Source organism: Argiope bruennichi, chromosome 10 (genome assembly GCF_947563725.1).
Source record: "Argiope bruennichi chromosome 10, qqArgBrue1.1, whole genome shotgun sequence".
Lineage (NCBI taxonomy): Eukaryota > Metazoa > Arthropoda > Arachnida > Araneae > Araneidae > Argiope > Argiope bruennichi.
In genome coordinates this window covers 79083577-79105709 of record NC_079160.1, presented here as the reverse complement: position 1 = coordinate 79105709, position 22133 = coordinate 79083577, and positions in this window count along the sequence as shown.

The following is a 22133-nucleotide window of genomic DNA, read 5'->3' as shown; positions in this document are numbered from 1 at the left end:
AGTATACCTCCTTTTACCGAAGGGGTCGTTTTGACCATTCGAATAAATATTGTTGAGAATACATACATTTATATTTAAATATGTAGCGGCTTGGTAGGGGTGCACATAGATATAGGTATAAATATAGAAATAAATATGTGTTAGTAAAATGTGTGTATATAAGAAATAGGAAGCCACAGCCGAATGAAAGTCAGTCAAATAGAAACTGTTATAGGTTGTTACTAAGAAAATGTTCGAGTCAATGTTTTGGTATAAGATGATGGTAGAAGAATAGGTGGTCTTGAAGACCTATATTAGGAAATAAACACTTTTTTTAGTAAATAAACATAGAGAACTGGCTTTTCATCTCACCACACCTCAACAAATATGTTGAAAATATGTAAGTTTTTTTCTATTTTAACTACATAATAGATAAGTCAATTTATATTTTTTCTAATTAAATACTGAAAGGGGTTATTTTGACCCCTTTGATAGAAATAGGTATAGTCATACCATTGACTCTCAGAAGAAATTTTCGATTAACTCGATTTTAAAGAAATACTATCATGAAGCAACTGGGGGATTTAATACTAATTTAGCACAAATAACAGCATAAACATTTTTATTTTCTCGTATACGTAGTATAATCATATCACTGACTCTCCGACCTTCCCGAAGGCACACGGATAAATAATACTGAATGGCCGGACCGCTGTAGCAGCAACAGAACTGTGATTGAGTCCCAAGGGTCATCACCGGCCGCGGTACAACCCTTCCCTAAGGAAGTACTTCCCGTCATCGATGGGAGGAGCCAAAGCCCCATCTTTTCGTGTATCCACCAGAGTGGCGAGATCCAACTACCATACCGGAAGCATCTCATCCTCTTTTCGAGGTGCCCCCCCCCCGAGAGGGTACAAATAGTTATATGCCAACTCATGGTAAATCTAGTTTAAAACATATATCTTTTATATCTTTTCAGAAGTTTGTCTTCAGTGCTTATTGTCTTGAAGGTAACGTCTGTCGGCTTGTATTTTAATAAAAAAAAAAGAAGAGATTCTTTTTATAAAACATCCCTTAAGAAAAAAAATATACATAAATATAATATTTTACACATTTGGTCATTGCTTAAGGAAAGGATAGAAACAAAAAACACAACGAGATTTCTTAGAACATTAATTCTCAGAGTAAATGCAACTTTGCAGGTACTGTTCTATAATTTTTAGTGTCACCTTCTCACTCTGACTTCATTTCATGATAGTGTCATGAAATCAAATTAGAGTCGGATTTACAGTCATCCATTAATATTTTTCAACATTGGCTTGGAAAACAAAAAATTTCTGAAAGTAAATTTAAATCTTTGATCATTTGGAGAGAACGAGTTACTCTGCTTGAACTTGTGGCCGATAAAAGCATTACAAGATTTGAGTTTCAGATTTTTAAAAAAAAATGAATAAATCTAAATGTTGGATAAATCCGAATATAAAGTTCTGTTCAATCATTCAATAGACAGCGATTAAATTTGTAACATATTAACCACTGCTGTATAATTAAAATATCATTGTGGATTCGCAACTTTTATAACATGGCGAAATAAAAATTGTCATATACCGTCCAGTATAAAAAATAACGATTGGATGTTCTTCAGAATGTATCTTAATGTCCCCTAATGGTGTGGGGGCCCTAAGCAATAGCTTACTTTGTCTACTTCATAATCGGCTATGTACTAGGAATATAGGCCACCCCTGAAACCAAGCCCCAGAAGTTGACCATATTCGATTAATCCCTAGCAAGTTAACCATGAAATTGATTTAGCTATCATCCGGGCAGATGCAGTGAAATAATGTTATCTGTCTCATAGCTCATAATACAGACCAACACTGGTGGCTTAGCGGCGGGGTGGACAAAGGTAGTTAAAACGCTGTGGGCGTCCGTCTTAGGGAGAGTCATGGCGATAAAAAGTAATGCATTGAATCCTTTTTTTTAGAGCTATAAAACATGAAGTTACAAAGAAAAAGTATCGCAGTATTTAAAATTCATAAGCCATTGACGATCACAGTTGCGTAAACATATTGTGCCACTAACTCTCGCTATAAACTACCGACTTGAGACTCTACAGTCTGCATTAATAGTTGCACATCAAAACCGCCCTCAAGAATTCTATAACATGTGTATATGTGTATTCTATCACATTATGTAAGCCAAGGTTCCTAGAATTGGGGAAAATGTAACACTGCGTATGGAAGCAACTATGATCCATGCCTTTAAGAAGATGGTAATTATATAAATCAATGTTCTTGGTTAGGCAAGTACTGTGATTACAGCATTATACAATTTTGTTCCTACCTTCTATAGCATGGACAATATGCAAGCCATTGTTAGGAAAATATAAGATCTCGTAAGAAAACAACTGTGGTTAATATATAGTACATGATGGTTACTATATAGGTTAATGTTCTTCAAGTTAGGCAAGTGCAGTGATCACATCAATAAACTATAGTTCCTGTCTGCTCTCATATGGGCACTATGAAAGTCAGTGTTCTTGTAGAGAAATACAGTGATCGTATCATTAAACTCGAGTTCCTCTCTTCTTTCATATGGTACTATGTAAGCCATATTTCTTCAGGGCAAGTGCAATGATAGTATCATTAAATTCTAGTTCTTATCTTCTTTTATATGGGCACTATGCAAGCCAGTGCTCTTTCAGGCAAGTGAAATGATGACAGCATCTAAAAAATTCTGGCTCCTATTTCCTATCGCGTGAACAATATGTAAGCCAGTCTTCCTTTAATAAGGAAAGTATAAGATTATGCATGAAACTGTGATTCACACCGCATATTATTCGAAAACTTTGTAAAGCAGTTATTTTCTTGTTATATAAGTTCAGTAATTATAGTATAAAGTCAAAAATTCATTTACAAAACACCTCTTTCTTAGGACGTCCATTATAGGATCTATCTTATTAATAGATCCTTTTGTCTGCTATTTTAGAAATGTTCTGAGACTTGTTTCGCTGATGATACTTGCAATTAATTCATGTGTCGTGTGCGCCACAGTCACTTAGTAAGCAACAGCAAATGTAGAAAGTATATCAGATCCCATATATATGATACAATACGTGTTTAGATATCTCAAAAGTTAATAAGAAATTCATGATATTAACCCTTATGTTCATTTTGTATAGTATATCATATATACAACTTTATAAAAATATACTACCACTATAAAATAATTTTTAACTTAGTTTTATTAAACACATGACATTCTAGATTTTTTAAAATTTATTTTTTGATGGTTTTTTTTTTTTTTTTTTTTTTTTTGCTTTTCTTTAAGAAAGCAATCGATAAGGGTTAATCGACACAAATGTAGAATTTCCTTACTCAAAACATTTATACAATTTGAATTTAATCAATCATCAATTCTGTGTTGAAATGATCCTTCAAAGCCTGACAAGATGTTTTTATAAAGGAATATAAGACATAAAAGAAAATGGTTTAATTCCACTTGCAGTTTTTGTTTTCAAAATGTTATCTAAACTCTCATATTCAACAAAAGATCATATTTTTATTTTTAAAAATTAATATTTGTGTTATGTAAAAACTATACTATCTCTACAGAAATGGTATTCATTCGAAAAAGTCATAAGCCATTAACAAATATTTTCAAACAGCGATAGTATCGTTATTCTGGTTTCATTATTATTGCATTGGCCACTTTATTCACCAGATACGAATCCATGTGATTTCTGTTTTTGTCCCGTATTCTGCTCTTGATACCGTATACCATTTTTCCATTTATTTATTAGAAAACCCGAAGCATCTTATTAGTTTATATGCTATAACTATTCATTCTTCAATAATAATAATAAAAAAATAAACATTTAATTCGCAATTTTTTGACTACGTTATCAAACTCAATAATAACTGAAATAATTTTCGAAATATTATTCATTAAATTGGTTCTCTACCTTCTTTCAACTAAAATGAAGTTTGTAGTACTATCGGCAAAGACTTGAAAGTTATTTCACTTTAAAATAGTACATTAATTTAAACACAAACTGTAATAAACATTTAAGACAAACGTATATTGGAATGTTGTTGTTGTTGTTTCTTATGGCACTTGCCATGGACAAGCCCGCTGTTCGAAGACAGCCGATTTAAGCCTGAGGGGGGAGCGCCTCTTGTTTCTAAAGTAGCGCCAACTAGGGCCAAGAGAACGACTTAGCTACACACACGTCACAACCCTTTTTACGGGGCGGACTTCATTCACGCATTTCATTCACTCAAACACAGATCGTAATTTAGACCTGAATCAGAGAACGATTACCCCTGATCCAGTACCCCCAGTGGTATTACTCTCCACATGGAGGACTTTGTGACCACGACAGATTTAATGCGCGTCAGCCACCAAGCACGCGGGGATTCTTCGGCCGGCGGGGTTCGAACTCGCAACCTAAGGGACGATATTGGAATGTGTTTTATTGAAATTCAAATTTATATGGATTAGTTAAGGATGATTTAATTATGGATTCATCAGATTCTATTTTACTATCAGCTTAAACTGATAATAAGATGTTAGTTAGTTCCTCTTTGTCAGATAATAGATCAGTACCTCTATAAATAAAAAATGCTTGGAAAAGCCCTTTTTATTTATTTATTTTGCGCCAGGCTTAGAGAAAACTGTATTCCTTCAAATTACTTTTTATTTTTCATAAGTATTGTTTGAATTTTTATGTATCAAGTTTAGAGAAAACTTTTAATAATAAGCACAAATCTGTGATTTTACTTTCTTTTGAAGATAAAGGGGATAATAAAAGGTTAAAAAGTTTTTGGAGCCCACAATTCGTCAATCATACTGAAAATCAAGATCTTTATCGTTGTAAATTCTTAATCAACAGCCATATCTGTGCATTCTTTATAAAAAAAAATAAAAGTATAAAATATTTAAAATTATAATAAAATAAAATAAATTATAAAGAATTTAAAAAAGCATTTAAATAGAAATATCACTGAATCAAAACCGAAAATGTTACCAAATATCAAACCTGTGTGTTCCTCGCATTTAATAGGTGGTAAGAGGTCTGGCGGCAATGCATAGGGGTATTTTTCGCCAACCATTCCTGAAGTAACCCTTCAATTCTTGCCAATACATCACAGATCGGCGGAGTAACAACTCCTGAATAGTCAATGGTGCCGCCAACTTGGCTTAAAACATTCGCGTACGGAAAAACTGTTCTTGCATTATGGATGTTAACTGCTTAGACTAAGAGAAGGCTTGTTCCCAGAGAATATTTCTTTTCGCGTTTTTTAAATACATTTCCAATTCTTCCGCTTCAGCATTTCTTAGACTAAACAAGGGAAGAATAATGGCCGTGGAATTAATAAGACAACCAGCTGATACGAAGAGATCTTATTTAGAAATTGCTTTTTCGGAGAATAAAATAGAGATTTTCCCGCCGGATTTTTCGGTTATTTGGAACGGTTATTCAGACTCGCTTGCTGCGCACAGCGCCTGAATAACACGGAATTTTCTCAGTTCCTCATTTTTTGAATCGAATTTAGAAAAGTTGAAAAAGAAATAATAAAATAATGTTGATAACTTTGAAGAATCAGAAATATATTTCTGAGTAAAGGTAACAGATTGTAGCAGGAAATGCCATTAAGATTTTAAGAAAGGAAGATAATATTTTGTTGTTGTTCCATTTCAGTTTTTCCATTTATCGATTAAGTAAAGAAATGTACAGGAAATTAAATATATATATTAAATAATATGCATATGATAATTCTTTTTAACTTTAATAATTTTAAAAAATAAATATACATACTTCTGTTTTAATTTAAAAATAAAAAGTATCAGATTCAACTAAAGTGCCACTTGAATTTATAGTTTTTATAAGCCTCATTAACCCCTTAACCGGTTTGTCCGTACGCCATGGTTGCATCGATTGATCTTATTTTGCTTCTTTTAAACAATAATTAAGTTATTCATAAATGTTATAATGCTATACAAATATTACATAGAATAAATAAAGTCTCAAGTATTCTATATGAATTCTCAATTGAATCAAAACGACAAAACATTTCCAAAATTGAAGATTTCATCTAATTTCACAGTAAAAAAAAAAAAAATCAGTGAAGGGATTAAAGTTTCTGAACTAGATATTTTTTCAGATTCACTTTCGAAATGAAGTATTCCCAGTTCCGAATGCATAAATATTGTGAGCATGTTTCATGTCGTCTCTTTCGAAGCTTTCACATTCGTTGGTAAAAACACAATTTCACGCTCATCGTTTTCCAGTATTAGCTTTGAATTGGATGCATTTAAAATATTTTTGAAGTTCTTACAATACTCTCATAGATTAAAATCCGAATGTCAAACTAAAATTAAAAACTTTTGGATTTCTTTTGTATTTGGATCAACTGCATTTCTTTCAAGTTGTAGCTACACAACCAATCAATTTTTATTGCATGTATATAAGGTAAATCATTTTCCTTACAGGTAAACATTTTTATTTTCTTGTTTACGTGGTATACAGAAGTACGTAGTCGGTGAAAAATTCGAACTCGAGATTTTGACGAATCCCCACGTTTTAGACCTTTCTGAGTTCGAAAAACACCTTTTTAAAAAATGCCCACCTGCCTGTTTGTGACAAAAATATCTCAAAAACTACTTGAGTTAGACCGTTCAAATTTGGTGCACGGTCTTTACACCAAATTTGCAGATTTCAGACAAATTTTGAGCAAAATATGTTCAGAGGAAATCCGTCTGTCTGGTTATTCGAATGTAAGTTAACATAATAATTAAATAAAGAAAAAAAAAAAAAAGAACAGAAATATATATATATTCGAAATTCAGATTTAGCATATATATTGTCGACACCTGTCAAATTCTGAGCCAGATCCAACAACGGGTTAACTCTCTGTTGGTCTATAATTTCTAAAAATAAGTAAACGTGACAATTAAAAAAAGCAATGACTTAAATGTATCAAATTTGGTATGGGGTTTTGCTACTACAAGTATAGCTTTGTCTCAATTATCTTTCTCTCAATCGGTTGGAAAAAAAAGTCTGAAACAGAAATTCTATTTTCGGATACTATTAACCTCATGCCAAAAATTAATCGCCAAATAATTCGCCTAGGATGACACGACAGATTCAATAAAAATGCTAAATTCAAGCCAAAAGTTAAAATATCGTAACTATTGGACTTCAGTGCCATGTAAGATGCTCTCTGGCATGGCAAGTTTATTAGAGACTATGCGAAAAAGTTTTACGGAGATAACTTCCGCTGGTTACTTTCAATATTACTGCGGTTTATTTAAATTATTTAGAATTAAAATAAACTTATTTGCATGAAACATAGAGAATATCTCTTTGCCCCATCTTTAATAATTGGAAACGGATATTATATGGCCTAAATAAATTTCAAATTTTCTAATTCGCTCCTTTTAATTCGATTTTTCATAGTGTGAGTGCGTAACTTTTGAAGACATATGTATAATATTCTATGATGTTTATTGAAAAGTTACTTCTTGAAGATTACTTGAGTAAAATCTGAAATTAGATTGTTGGTCGCATTTCTATAGTTAAATACAAAATTGTTCATACATCTTGATATTCACTGTAAATTACTCGCTTATGACTTAACCAATTCATTAATCTAATTAACGATTATAACAGAACACTACAAAATGGAAATATATCCTTCTAATGATCAAAAAATACTAGTAACAAAAGTGGCAAATTTCACACAATTTATACCAAGCAAAAGGTAAGCCCATTAAACCATTCACCAGCCCATTAAAGAGCTCACATTCGAAACATAAGACTAGCTAACTTACTTTTGGCTACAATAAATGCTACGTAATTAACAGACGCAGATGAATTATATCAGATGGTAAGATAATGAAATGAAATGCGGAAAAAATAAAAGAATAAAATACATAAATAAATTTTATGAAATTATATATCTACTATTATTATCTTATTTGTGTATACGTTGAAAAACTATATTCTACAAGATATACAGTATCAAAACGCAGCCGATACATGTATAAAAATAGCACATAGAGTAAATAACATTCCATACTCAGTAAATTGTTATCAAACAACGGAAACTGCACAAGCATTCAGAGAGAACTCGCTAAAAAAATAACTCCCAAAGAGCAGTTTCTTCCAATTACTCGCATGAGCTCAATTTAACTAAACGACAGCATCTGCAGGCTTTTTATATTTTCCATGACATAAAAAAGAAGCTTCTAGAAGAATATCGTATCTTTGCTCCTAATCGAGATATTGTCAAAATTTCAGTAGTTCTGGTTTCTTTGTTTTCGTCGATAAATTCATTTTTAAATATCACCAAGTTTGTCGCCAAAATCGGGAATCATTAAATCGATATCCATTCAGCATCTATTAGAGCTGTCTGTAAAACTCTCTTCCCTACCACTAAACTAACAGGACAGTGAATAACTATTACAAATTCGTAACAGTATTATACGGAAGAATGATTCTCAGTTTGTCGATTATTTGCGCTCTTCGTGAACATGGATATTTTCTTTAAGGCGCATCATCGAAAATTGCAATAAATATTTTTTAAAAAGAAATATTCGATAGTTTTTGTAAAGCTTTCAAAAAAAAATCATATCATAATTTATTAAAATTAACGAAGCAAATTTGAATAAACATAATAATTAAGGGAATAGATGAGCTCGTTGATCACTTATTTTCACAACTTACGGAATAAAGTGATTCAACTATTTTTGATGAGAGAAACTACTGAAAACTAAGCATTCGTGAAAACAAGAGATAGCAAAGGAAATTAAAATTCTCTTGACTTTTAGCTCAAAGGAGTAAATATGCATCGTTATTTATAATCAAAACTTATTTAATACTAAGCTGTTGAGCTTTATTTTAATAAATTATCTCACAGATATTCGATCTTATTATCTTCTATTTCAGCAGTAAATGGAGATAGAATAATGGCATTCAATGAATAAAACTAAAAATATCGATATCATCATTTAGAAAGTATATTTCTCAATCCAAGTGATAAAAGTAATGAAAAAATGCCTTGGTCTAAGAAACTGAAATAAAAATAAAAATATAAAATTATGAAAATTAAATAACACTCTAGAAGAATATTACAAGGGGTGTTCAAATGAAAAGATACGAAACGTCGTAACAACGTAATCGTTCACATATTTGACTTTGCCGCTATGGGAGAACGTAACGAGACATCTAGGGATGTGATTAGAGTCTCCGGCGTAGATCGGAGCATGCGCGGGCGCCCGCATGCGAAGGAGAGAGCAGATGCTCTTATAAAAAGCGCCGACCAGTTGGCACTACTTGTTGAATTCCTCGGGCACAGAAGAATCATTAAATCCGATATATACTGTGAGACACTTCGATGACTACGCAGGTCCATCAAGAACAAAAGATCGGTACTACTCACGGAGGATGTGGTTCTGCTCCATGATAAAGCACGTCCACAGATATCCAGGGTCACACACGCGAAACTGGCCAAATTCAAGTGGGAGCAGCTTGACCATCCACCCTACAGTACAGCTCGGACATGTCGCCCTGCGATTTTCATGTGTTTGGTCCCCTGAAAAAACATCCGAAAGGGAAGCGCTTTAACTCGGACGGTGAACTCAAGGACGCTGTGAAGGGCTGGGTCTCATCACGGCCACAGGAATTCTGGGAACAATGAATCCTTCGGCTCGTCAATTAACAGGATCGTTGTTCTCAGAACTATGGTGTATACTTTGAATAAAGTCTTCATTTATATCCACAGTGTCGTTTCGTATCTTTTCATTTGAACACCCCTTGTAAATAATGTCGTTGAAAAGTCGAGACACCCCATCTTGAAAACTGAACACTTTGAAAATTGTTGACATTCGAAGAGAAAAATGTATTTTTAAAATTCCATTCCATTTCTTATTTTATATATTTATACATATATATATATATATATATATATATATATATATATATATATATATATATATATATATATATATATATATATATATATATATATATATATATATCTTATTATCGTGATTTTTTTTCAAATAAAGTATTTTTAATTAAAAAAATATGATAGAGTGAAAATAATTTCTTGCTAACTTCTATAACTTTCTAACTTCTTTGCTATTGATCCAAATGGCATCAAATTTGTACTGCGGATAATTCAAAAGATACATCTGATATTTATTAAATAAAAAATAGCCAATTGGTAGCGCTATAACACAAATTTATTTATTATTTATTTGTTTTAGTATTTATTTGCTTTTATTTAAAAAATGAAACATCATTTGCCTTACAGTGCGTGTCTATCATGTCTATTAACGTTATTCTTTGGCTAAAAGAAAGGGGGATTGGGATTGTACACGAGCACCAATTACTTCTATGCACATCAGATATATTGCAAAAAATGAAAAGCGCTATTGGTAAAATTATTCTACCAGAATCCACAAAACTACTTACAGTTTTAAAAATAATCCCTCACAAAGCGAATACAAAGATCTTCAGTGTCTTCATGTGCTCTATGCAAAATGATGCTTATATCAAACGAAGTAAAATTCTGTATAAAAGTTATAAAACAAAAACAATTCTGCCTTCTAGCGTCGAAAATGTGGCTACATCCGCAGTGGAATCTAATATTAGTCAATCGGCGTTATGGCAGCGTGAGTATGTGAGTAGTTTCCAGTGTATTAAGCATGCCTTAATCCAAATGACGAAAGGTCTTACGGTGGATTTTACATTTGTATCCATACAAAATAAAGTCTGTGCACTTATTGCAGGATAAGGACTCGGAAGTAAATAAAACTTTTATACTTCAGTCCCTTTCTGGAATGGTGGTTGACGTCACTTGGCTATGGAACATTCTGTACAAACCAGAAGCTCACGTTTGTCTCATTTGGCAAGTCAACACCCACATTTTTTCGAATTTTAGCAGTGAAAAATCTCACACTATTTAGAAACAACCCTTGCATCCTAACGCGGTATGGCGTGGTTTTACGGCCACCTTTATCATTGTATTGCATTTTTTTTTTTTTTTTTTTTTTTTTGTAGAAATAATTTTACATGGAATGAAAACTTGTTCCGTCACAAGATAAGGGTACCGAGATATGCTGAGGGATTTTGCAATGCTACAATTTCAATAACGTGGACTCTTCAGAACATTATTTTCATGCAAGATGGCACACCTCCTCACAATGATTGTTGTATAAAGCAATTGCTAAGGCAGAATTTCACAGATGCATGAGGGATCTACCGTTATTTTCTAATAACATGACCATTTTGTACATTTATGAGGTACTGATAACCGACTGACTCAAATCACAATTTTTACCGAATTTAATTAGTATCTCATTTTAATGAAAAACTTTCTTTATTTCAAAAATCAAATCAAATAAAATAAAAATAAGCTCTTTACCTGGCCTTTAGGATAAAATAGCAGCAGTTACCGAATGAATTGCTTTCAATATCTCTAAAATATACCGTCTGTCATCGTTTAATGAAAATTGCATACTGTCACATTTTACAAGGGGTGTTCAATGAAAAGGTACGAAAATGACACTGTGGGTATAAAGGAAGACTTCATTCAAATATACACCATAGGCCTGAACACAACGATCCCATTGATTAAGGAGCCAAAGGATTCCTTGTTCCCAGAATTCCTGTGGCCGTGACGAGACCCAGTCTTTCATGGCATCCTTGAGTTCGCCGCCAGAGTAGAAGTCCTTCCCTTCAGATGTTTTTGCAGAATCATTAACTGTGAATATATACTGTGAGACATTCCGAAGACTACGCAGCTCCATCAAGTACAAAGGACCGAGGCTACTCACTGGAGGTTTGGTTCTGCTCCATGATAACGCGCGTCCACACGTCTCCAGGATCACACACGCGGAACTGGCCAAGTTGAAGGGGAATCAGCTCGATCATACGCCCTACAGCTCGGACATGTGGCCCTGCGATTTTCATGTGTTTGGTCCTCTTAAAAAATATCTGAAAGGGAAGCGCGACTTTGGAATTTGTAACTTTGACATAAAAATTACTGTAACAAAAATATTATTGATTCCTCCGTTTTGTTTTCTAGCCTAATACTTTTGTTAATGTATATTTTATCGTTCTTATAAATATTAGCCATAAATAGGAATGTTAAGATCAAAAAGAATAAATTTAAAGAAGAAAGAGTATAGTGTATACTCAATTTTGGGAGCCACTATAGATCTTTGGCAGGAATTTAGCAATTTTACTGAATATATCGTGCAAATATACAAATGAAAAGGTACAAAACAACTCTGTGGCTACAAATAAAGACTTTATTCAAAGTATACACCATAGGCATGAGCACAACGATCCCGATTAACGAGCCAAAGGATTCCTTGTTCCTAGAATTCCTGTGGCCGCGACGAGATCTAACCCTTCACAGCATCCTCGAGTTCACCGTCGGAGTTGAAGCGCTTCCCTTTCAGATGTTTTTTCAGGGGACCAAACACATGAACATGTCCAGGCTGTAGGGAGGATGGTCGAGCTGCTCCCACTTGCATTTGGCCAATTCCGCGTGTGTGACCCTGGAGACGTGTGAATGCGCGTTATCATGGAGTAGAACCAACCCTCCTTGAGTAGCCCCGGTCTTTTGTTCTTGATGGACCTGTGTAGTCTTCGGAGTGTCTCAGGGTACACATCGGAGTTAATGGTTCTGAAAAAACATCTGAAAGAGAAGCACTTCAACTCGGATGGCGAACTCAAGGACGCTGTGAAGGGCTAGGTCTCGTCACTGCCATATGAAATCTGGGAAAAAGGAATCCTTCGGCTCGTTAATCAATGGATTTGTTGTGCTCAGGCCTATGGTGTATACTTTGAATAAAGTCTTCATTTATACCCATAGTGTCGTTTTGTACCTTTTTATTTGAACATCCCTTGTAGTTCGCAATGTTTCTTAAATAAATCTATACATTAGCTTTTTTTTGTGCTATAAAATTAATTGTTAGTAATTACAGACATCAGATTATTGCCCTTGAAAATTTTTCTATTAAAAAATAAGTCGGAGTGTTTTTTCCTCCACTTTCTCACATGTCTAAACAATACAAAGCGTTGCGTATAAATCTATGCAATATTGTAGAGGATCGAATATGATGTTTGCACCTAGTTTTATTGTTCTATTTAGACAAAACTTTGATACTCATCTACGGGTTTAATGCCAAATTCTCATACTAAATTTATCTACTGAGATATATCTTTAAGTTATAACATTCACATGTACTAACAAACGGACAGACACACAACCGGATGATGAATTTGGTTGACATTTTGATAGGGATCAGGAGATTGGGATAAGGTTTTTATTAATAAAACTTTATTCTACATCTCTGGAGAAAATAAAATAGCCATTTTCGAAAGAAAAATTCTGCTAGCCATTCTTGGTGATAAATCAACAATGTTTGGAGAAGAAGATATAGCTTTAAGCTATATAAAATCTACAGACAGCCAGATATTATAAAGTTCATAAAAATAAATCGGATGAACTGGGCGGCTCATATATTTAGAATGGATGATGATTCCATATTTAAAAAAAAATTCTTTTACATAAACCTCTAAGAAGTAGGAAAAGGGGTAGATACAAAATGAGATGGATGGAGTCAGTGGAGACAGACTTCCTGGCTATCCAAGAAAGAAACTGGCCCACAAGTGCCAAACATAGAATGCGACGGAACAGAATTCAGAGGAAGGCACTGGTCCACTCTGTGCTGTCTAGCCAAATATGATGACGATTATTATTCTATATATCATCTAGCTAGCATGTTCTGTTGTTAAAAAATCACATTCACTTGGGAACAGAAAAACAGATAGAAACCTTATAGAAAACTTTATATTTATCAGATTATATTCAAAATTTCGCAATATAATTTTCGTTTCATTATCTCAAAACTATTAATTTTCGACGATTCTACCTCACTAAAGGGTGTGGTGAGGAAGGATTCTCGAGTTCTTCCGCCCTATTAGATACTTATTTGTTCCATTTTTTTCCCCACCAGTATGTGAATATCTTGTCGTTTTTAATCGTACTATTTTACTGTAACTGGAAATTCTGTATTGATTGCTTAAACGGCTAGTTAGTGGCAAAAAACTTTCAGGAAGGGCACGAAAAATAGTTTATATAATATCATTAAATGTGATAGATTATTTAACATTGTTAATTCCAAAATGAAATAAAAAAATTCAAAGACAAAAAAAAAGTGTTTTAACATAAAAGTTATTATTATTTTGTAAAAAGGTGAATTACCAAATTTAAGAACAGAAATATTATCATCAGAATTTATTTATTTATTCATCATAATTTGTTTAGGCTCTTTACAATAAATAAAAATTGCTTTAAAGTATTTTATTGCAAATTAGTATTATTTTCGGACAATTTATGCGTTATCCGCAGCTTTTAATCTGCTTATAATCCAAATTCCCCTATTAAATCCGTTTAGAATTTGAATTCACCTTATTTTTAAATGTAAACCTCTCTCTCCTCTTTTCATTAATCTCTCATTAAATCTCTCTTCTTTTCATTTTCCCTCTCATCCCTATTTTGACTAAATAAGCATATCCTAACGCATGCACAAACGCGCGGAGGGTTTTAAAATACGAGAATGGACAGTACACAGTTTTGGTAAAAAGGAAATAAAAAAGAAATCATTGTTTTTTCCCTACTCAAAATATTCATATAAAATATGCAACAATTCATACAGCTCCATAACAATCAGTTTATATTAACGTTTCATTTTGAAGCAACTCGAAAGAGAGCATATCTGTTTTGAGTGTTGTGTTTGTGTTTTGTGTGGTTTATTGGCGCAAGGCCCATATTTGGCTAAACTGCGCCAATCAAATGGTAAGAGTATAAAATATATTAAAAAAACACTCATTTATTAAATTAGCACAGATATGTAAAAAAAGAAAAAAATCCAAAAGTATGATGTAAAAAATGATTTTAACATCTTAAAATTTAAAACTATGGTTCATGAGAATTTGAAACAATACTGAAATGTACAGGAACACAAAAAGGAATGTTCAGCACAACAGAATAATACAAAATGGCATTATGCAAGTAAAAAAGCCAATAGCTCTTAAGAATTTAAAAATATTTGGGTGGTATTTTTTTACCCGTCTAGTCTTGTAATTTTGAAGACGAGGTTAAAAACCGAGCACGATAGGAATTAAAAAAGGGACATTCAATTAAGATATGGCGAACAGTAAAATAAACTTGGCAGCTGTTGCACATTGGCGCATTTTTCCTGAATATGAGTTGTTTGTGCATGAAGTTCGTATGTCCTATATGGAGAAGTGTCAATTTAACATCCATCTCACGTATAGGACGAATAGGCCAAGAAACAAAGTCCGCTTTAATAAAATGTAATTTATTTTCAATCTGATGATCCCATGACTTTTGCCAGGTAGAATAGAAGTGATGAGCAATGGACCTTTTAACATCATAAAAAGGAAGACCAATACTCAAAGAAGTAGATGTAGATTTTGCAACCAAGTCCGCCTTCTCATTTCCCAAGATGCCGACATGACTCGGAACCCAACAGAAAATGACTTGAAACCCATCATTCTGCAGCAGTCGCAAAGTGAAATTTTTTTTAACAGCAATCGGATTTGATATGGAACTCTCAATTTTGATCCATGATAAAGAGAACGAAATCTGAGATACCAAAATCTCATTCCAAATACTTAGGCCCTTTTCTGAGTAGTCGTTTTCACGAAAGCACGAATAGTACAACTGGGTCAGTGGAATGATTTGATCAATACATATTTTCTCTTAGAAAACTTTAAGCAAAAATTTATCGACCGAAATTGTAATTTTTTTTTTCTCCTTTCTTTTTATTTGATGGAAGACAGCGTCATTATCTGTCTTAAGTTGCAACAAATGTTTTTTTTTTTTAAAAAAAGCTCCAAAATTTCATTGAAAGTAACGCAATTTCTTGATAAAGATTCTACTGAAAGAAGAACAAAAAAAGAATTAGTTGTCTAAAATCTTTCTATTTTCAAAAGCGATGTCAAATGTCGCTACGATTGAAAACATGCACCTTTTTAACATATCACAAAGAAATTTTGATTTAAACAAAAATTGATTAATAAAAAAATAAGGGAATAACTTGTGATTAAAGGAAATTGTATAGATTAAAAAATAAGGAAAGCAATTTAACTCTCTATCTTTTTTTTTTAACCTAACTGCTTTTAAATCAGAATTCTTTAACAGAAAACAGAATATATTTTTATTATAAAAAAACAGGGAGAAAAAACATTTTTTTTTTCTTCTTTGCCCGACAAAAGAAACAAAAAAGAGCTTGATTTAAAAAAATATTTGCCCCCATGACAATAGATGAGATCTTGTAAATTTATAACGCACTTGATCACGTCCATTTACCACTTCCGACGATAGATGTCACTGCGTACGATGACAATCAGCAGCTCGAGTTGAGAGTTCCAATTCCAAACGATTTTTTCAGAGCTATTTCTTAATTATAAAACGCCGCTCTTCCTCAACTCATTACTTTAAAAGCCCAATTAACGCAAAAATTAGTAATGCTTCGTAAAAAAAAAAGCAAGTTTCTCTTTCCGTAAATAGAGATTAAGTATTTGGATAAAGTAATAAAATATTTGTATATTAATTGCTTGTGTGACATTTATGTTTTTTAAGAGCTTTGAAAAGAACACTTAGAAAAGTGTTAAGAATTAATTAGAAATGAAACATGAAAAAGGCAAATTGATACCAGTGGAAAAAAAAAAATATGGCAGAGTGGAAGAAAAAAAAAAAATCGTTTTTGCTCTCAGTAAGTAAGCTTTGATTTGACGTTAATTTGTCCAAATTAGTAATAAATCTTTGAAGCCTTTTTAAGCAATTCGTAAGAGATAAAAAAAATTGTTTATTAATAATAAAACATTCCATTTTTTCCCACGTTCCCGAATCTCTTTAAATTATCGTTTGCATATTTTTCGAAACGTGCTTTAGAATGAAGATTTTGTTTTTAATCAATTTTTTGTGACATGTCACTGAGATAAAGTTACAAACGGAAATATACAGCAAAAAATATTTGTAAAAAAATTTGATGTATGAACAAAGAAAATTAAAAAATCTGATAAAATGAATTGTTTTAAATATTGCGATGGGCAGATATGTTTTTCATAAAATCAAATTTAAGTAATAAAAAAGCATATACATATTACTTTTATTTATTACAGCCATTTTCATTTTATGAGTGAAATTTCCAATTAAAATAATTATTATAAATGATATTAATTTAATAAATCGAACGTCCAGTAAAAATTTTTTAGCTATTATTTTTCTCCGGTCATAATAGCTTTTCTTTTTTCTTTTTCTCCTCTTTTTTTCCCCCAATTTAAACAGTTTTGAAAGCAAAGAGCTTTTTTTTTTCAAATCTTGTTTTTTATTTATTATTATTATTATTTTTTAAATTTTATCTTAAAATCAAGTTGGTTAGTTCGATTTTTTTTGTTATTTTTTTAATCTTAAAAAGTATGAAAGAAAAAAAATAGTTTAAAACGTATTGTTATTATGCAAACATTATATTGTACTTTTTTTTTTTTTAAATGATTGATTTTCTTTTAAAAAAATGGCATCACTTTTCTGAAATACTAATGGTACAACCGAAAATAAGCATCAATATTTAAGCAGAATGGAAATCTCTGTTTTGTCTTTATATGCTTGCAGTTTTACGGATTTGGATTAGTTTTGAATTTCAAGCTGCTTTTATTCTATTAATCGCAGACTATCTGATTTTTTCGATCTGATAAGCTTAGTAAAAATCCATAATTTTTGGTGGTAATTTGCAATTTTTATGATTTTAAATTCTGAATTTTTTACTTAATTTTATTGTATTTGTGATACTTCAATAAGTAATATAATGTTTATTAATGTTGTTATTTAAAATTAGCACTTGTTGATATTTAAAATTCAGTTACATCACCAAACTTAACCACTGTCTTTTTCTAATTATAAGTAATGAAATGCTCTCAGAGATAAATTATAATTCTATAAAGGGGAGGGGGGGGGATCATGAGGAGGTCTATACTCATTGATTTCTGTTGTTAAGGTGACATTTTCTTTATTTCAAGGACATCACATTCATGATCCGTAACGAATATGATACTATAAACATATAGACAATCAGAATGTTTTATAAAAATTTCATAGTCTAATTTTTAAAATTCCTAATTAGGCATAATTAGTAACAATTTATCATACCAATAATTCATCAATAAATAGCGTTCGAATTCGCCGTTGAATATTTTTGAAGTCATGTTTGAAAACACACGAAAATTCATATTTGAAATTATTTCTATATTTAAACTTAATAATCGAAGCTTGTAATCATTTTTACTTCTGAACAGAAACAAAGATACCAGTTCGAACAGACCCGAATTAGCCTAATTGGGGCCCGGGACAAAAATTTCTTTGCCCCCCCCCTCTGCTTCACTAATGAAGAATCGAACTTTATGGAGGTATTTATATTTTTCACCTTATTATAGATATATAACAAAGAAATTGACTAGAACCTAAAATAGTTATAAAGCTCCTCCCCACCTCTAATGGACAGACGATCGTTCTGTCCATTTTATTGATTTTCTGACAATTCTATGCCCAACATTAAAAAGATATAGCGCATGTGAAAAGCCAAAACTTGACAAAAATGCTATTTAAGTTTATAATTAGGAAATGTAAAGACTTTTTTAGCAATACGAAATATAGATTATTTGTGTTCATACGATAGATTAATGAAAAAGCTAACATAAAACTGACGGATTTTACACTGTACTGATATTTTGTTTAAAAAAAGTTCATTAAAGAAGGAAACGTAAAATAAACTTTATATTCGATTTAAGGGCCTCCTCTGATGTGGGGGGCCCGAGGGCAACTGCCCCGTATGTTCCTGCCTTAGTCAGGCTCTGTGTTCCAATCAGGATTTACTGACATTCACCTTAGATCAGTTTTGAAGTTAATTACTGTAGGCAAAATATGCTTTAAAGTACAAAAGATGTGATAGTGTGAAGAAGAAATTAATATTTTGCATTTTTCTTGTCCTATTTTGTATGCAATGTTTTCGAAATAAATTTATTTTCCACATAAAAATTTTTTTTTCCACCCAGATAGACATAGTTTAGTATTTGTGTATGACGATCTTAGATTCTTCATGGTTAGAAATATAAAGAAAGATATTTAATAAATTTTTTAAGAAGGTGTCCTGGCATAGGGGTAGCGTGTCTTCACCGTGATCTGGGCGTCCCGGTCCGGGCATGGTTCTTCTCCTTCTGTGTTTTATCTATGGTGTGTGAATGTGCTCCGCCCCCTCCCCTGTAAAAAGGGGTTGTACAAGTGAATGTGACGCATGAAGTAGCTAAATCATACTCTTTGCCCTAGTTGGCGCTACTGAAAAAACAAGAGAGGCTCACTCGGCTTAAAATCACTGTCAGATAACTGTCAGCTGGCTTGTAAAGCGCCATAAGTCACACCAAAACAACATAATTTTAAAAAAAAAATATTTATTAAATGAAATAAACAATAAAAATCTCCAGGATAGAATTTTTTGATGATTATAAAACTTTCCTTTTAAATATTTCTTAAGCGAGAAAGTAATAAATAAATAACTAAATAAAAAAGCAATGGTTTAGATATATAAAATTAAACATTTTACCTTTTAATATGGATGTTTTAAGTAGACTAATAAAAAGCCCCTCAAATTAATCTTTTAAATTCCTCATTAAACTATTTTTGATCTTTTTGATGAAGAAAATTCGTATTACTCTATTTTTAATCTTGTAATCTTATTATACGACGCTTTTGACGTGCATATGATATCATTATTTTCTTTCAATCAGTTTTAAGATGTAAGTTCAAAAACAAAAAACGTTTTATAATTTCTGAAATAAACATACAAATTCTGGATGGGTGAGAGGACGATTGCCCGTCAGAGCCTTAATTCGAGAATTCACGAAGAAAATAATAAATAAATAAAAACAGTTGTTGATTTGCGAAAAAGTATTAACTGTCAGTTTTTAAAGAAGCGAATGCATCCAATATTGCTTACGTATCGATGGAGATAAAATATGTAGGAGTGTTTAGAGCACAACCTACTTTGTTTTTACTTTATTTTTTTTCCACCAGATAAGTAAAATTATTTTAATGATTAATTTTCTTGTGGCAAAAGCGCTTCTTCCAAATTTAAAGATGAAATGATAATGATGATAAATAAATGCATTTACCAGAAAACGTGCACATTCTTAGAACAAAAGCTTAAATTAATATTTTACTTTTCAACATTAAAAAAAAAAAAATCGAAATTCTTAAAGAAATCCGATTTATCGCCAAATCAGGCAGCCCCGCACTTTAATTGCTTCAATCCAATACAGTACATTTTTATCACTAGGCAAGCTACAAACTACAATCCAACGCAAGACAAGCTCGCGTTATAATAAAAAAACTATGTATTGATGATGCTTTCTAGGAGGCAGGCGAGGGTCAGGGACCTCAGCCGGACCTCCTACAGTGCCGGTCCGGTCCCTCGGACCAGGGTGCTAATGTGTCGGCGCGCGCGATTGCTATCAGAGTTCGTATCCGGCTTGCACCTCTAACGAAATTACTCTTCATTATTTGCTTGCTTTGAGGCACAGCTCCTCCTCTAGGATATTTATCTCTGCCAGGGTTGTTAATCACGATATTTCGTGGTAGCTGTCACCCCCCTCCCCCCACAATCCAACCACCTTGCACAAGAATCGATGAAATATAAAACAGGGAGGGAGATAAAAAAAATTTTACAGCTGTCTTTTATTATGGAATAATTCTTCAAAAGAATGTATTATTTATTGTTTCTTTTTTTATTATTATTATAAAAGTTGGTGTTAGTAAGCATTCAGGTGATGTTAATGGAGGGACATGAAAAAAAAAAGCCACAGGGACGGCTTAAAATGTTCATTTTAAATGCTTTCAGCACTTTTTTTCAATAGTAGATAGTTTTCAGTGAGTTTTTTTTTTTAAATCCTAGTGCCCTTAATATTAAACAAAATATTATTAATTTCACCTCATTTTACTAAAAGTTATAAACTTTCAGCAAATATAAAATTTTAATTTAGTTTCTCACTGAAAATTCTTTGAATCAGTTAGTGTTTTCTTTAGAAATTTTTGAGCACACAAATAATACAACAGGTAACATTTTGCCTTCGAACTGATTGCATCAGAAAACTATGAACTTATCGCTACTTATAGACAAACATTCAAAAATTAATAATATATTCGATGACGCATTTGTAATACAGTACACTCCCGATTATCCGCGGAATTGGGTGGCGCGACCGCCGCGGATAACAAAAATCGCGGATAATCCGAAAAAAGCTAAAAACGTGTATGGCAAAAAAGAAAACAGTCATTCCAACTTTGAAAAATCGTTTTATGTACAATAAAACGTAAAATAAACAGCAGGAAAGGTTTAACTAACGCTTAATATTTTAGTATATCACTCAAAACTGACCTAAAATGCATTTTGTTAATGAAAACCGAAAAGTGCTTTGTATTTACGAGAGGCGTCAAGGATACACAGAAAAATTAATACATATGTACTGTTTTAATACTGTAATGTATAATGTAATTACAAAAGTATAACTGTAAAACTGCACCTTTTTGAAAAAATCAGTCAAAAAAAAAAAAAAAAAACTTTTTGCGGCCGGCGCGGATAATCCGCACTGCGGATAACCCGCCCGCGGATAATCGGGAGTCTACTGTATCTAGACTACGGGAAAAAGACTCCAACATTTGCACGATACAACTCTTTCTCCTTTATTTAGTTACTAATCGTTTTTGGTAACTGGCTGATTGATTTCACTTAAATTGTTTAGTGTCCATCATTCTATCAAATTATCAGACATTAAATTTATGTTATTTTAATAGTGTTACGTATGTTATGTTCATTATACATATGAACTTTTCAAATGGAGACCAGTTCCACTGCATCATGCAGCTTGTAGTATGCCCGGTTCATTTCAGAATTTAGAATAATTTCAATTTTTTATTATAGGAACAAATTTAATCTTATTTGTGGAAATATATGTGAAAATTATAAACAATACCATAGACTATTCAATATGGAAT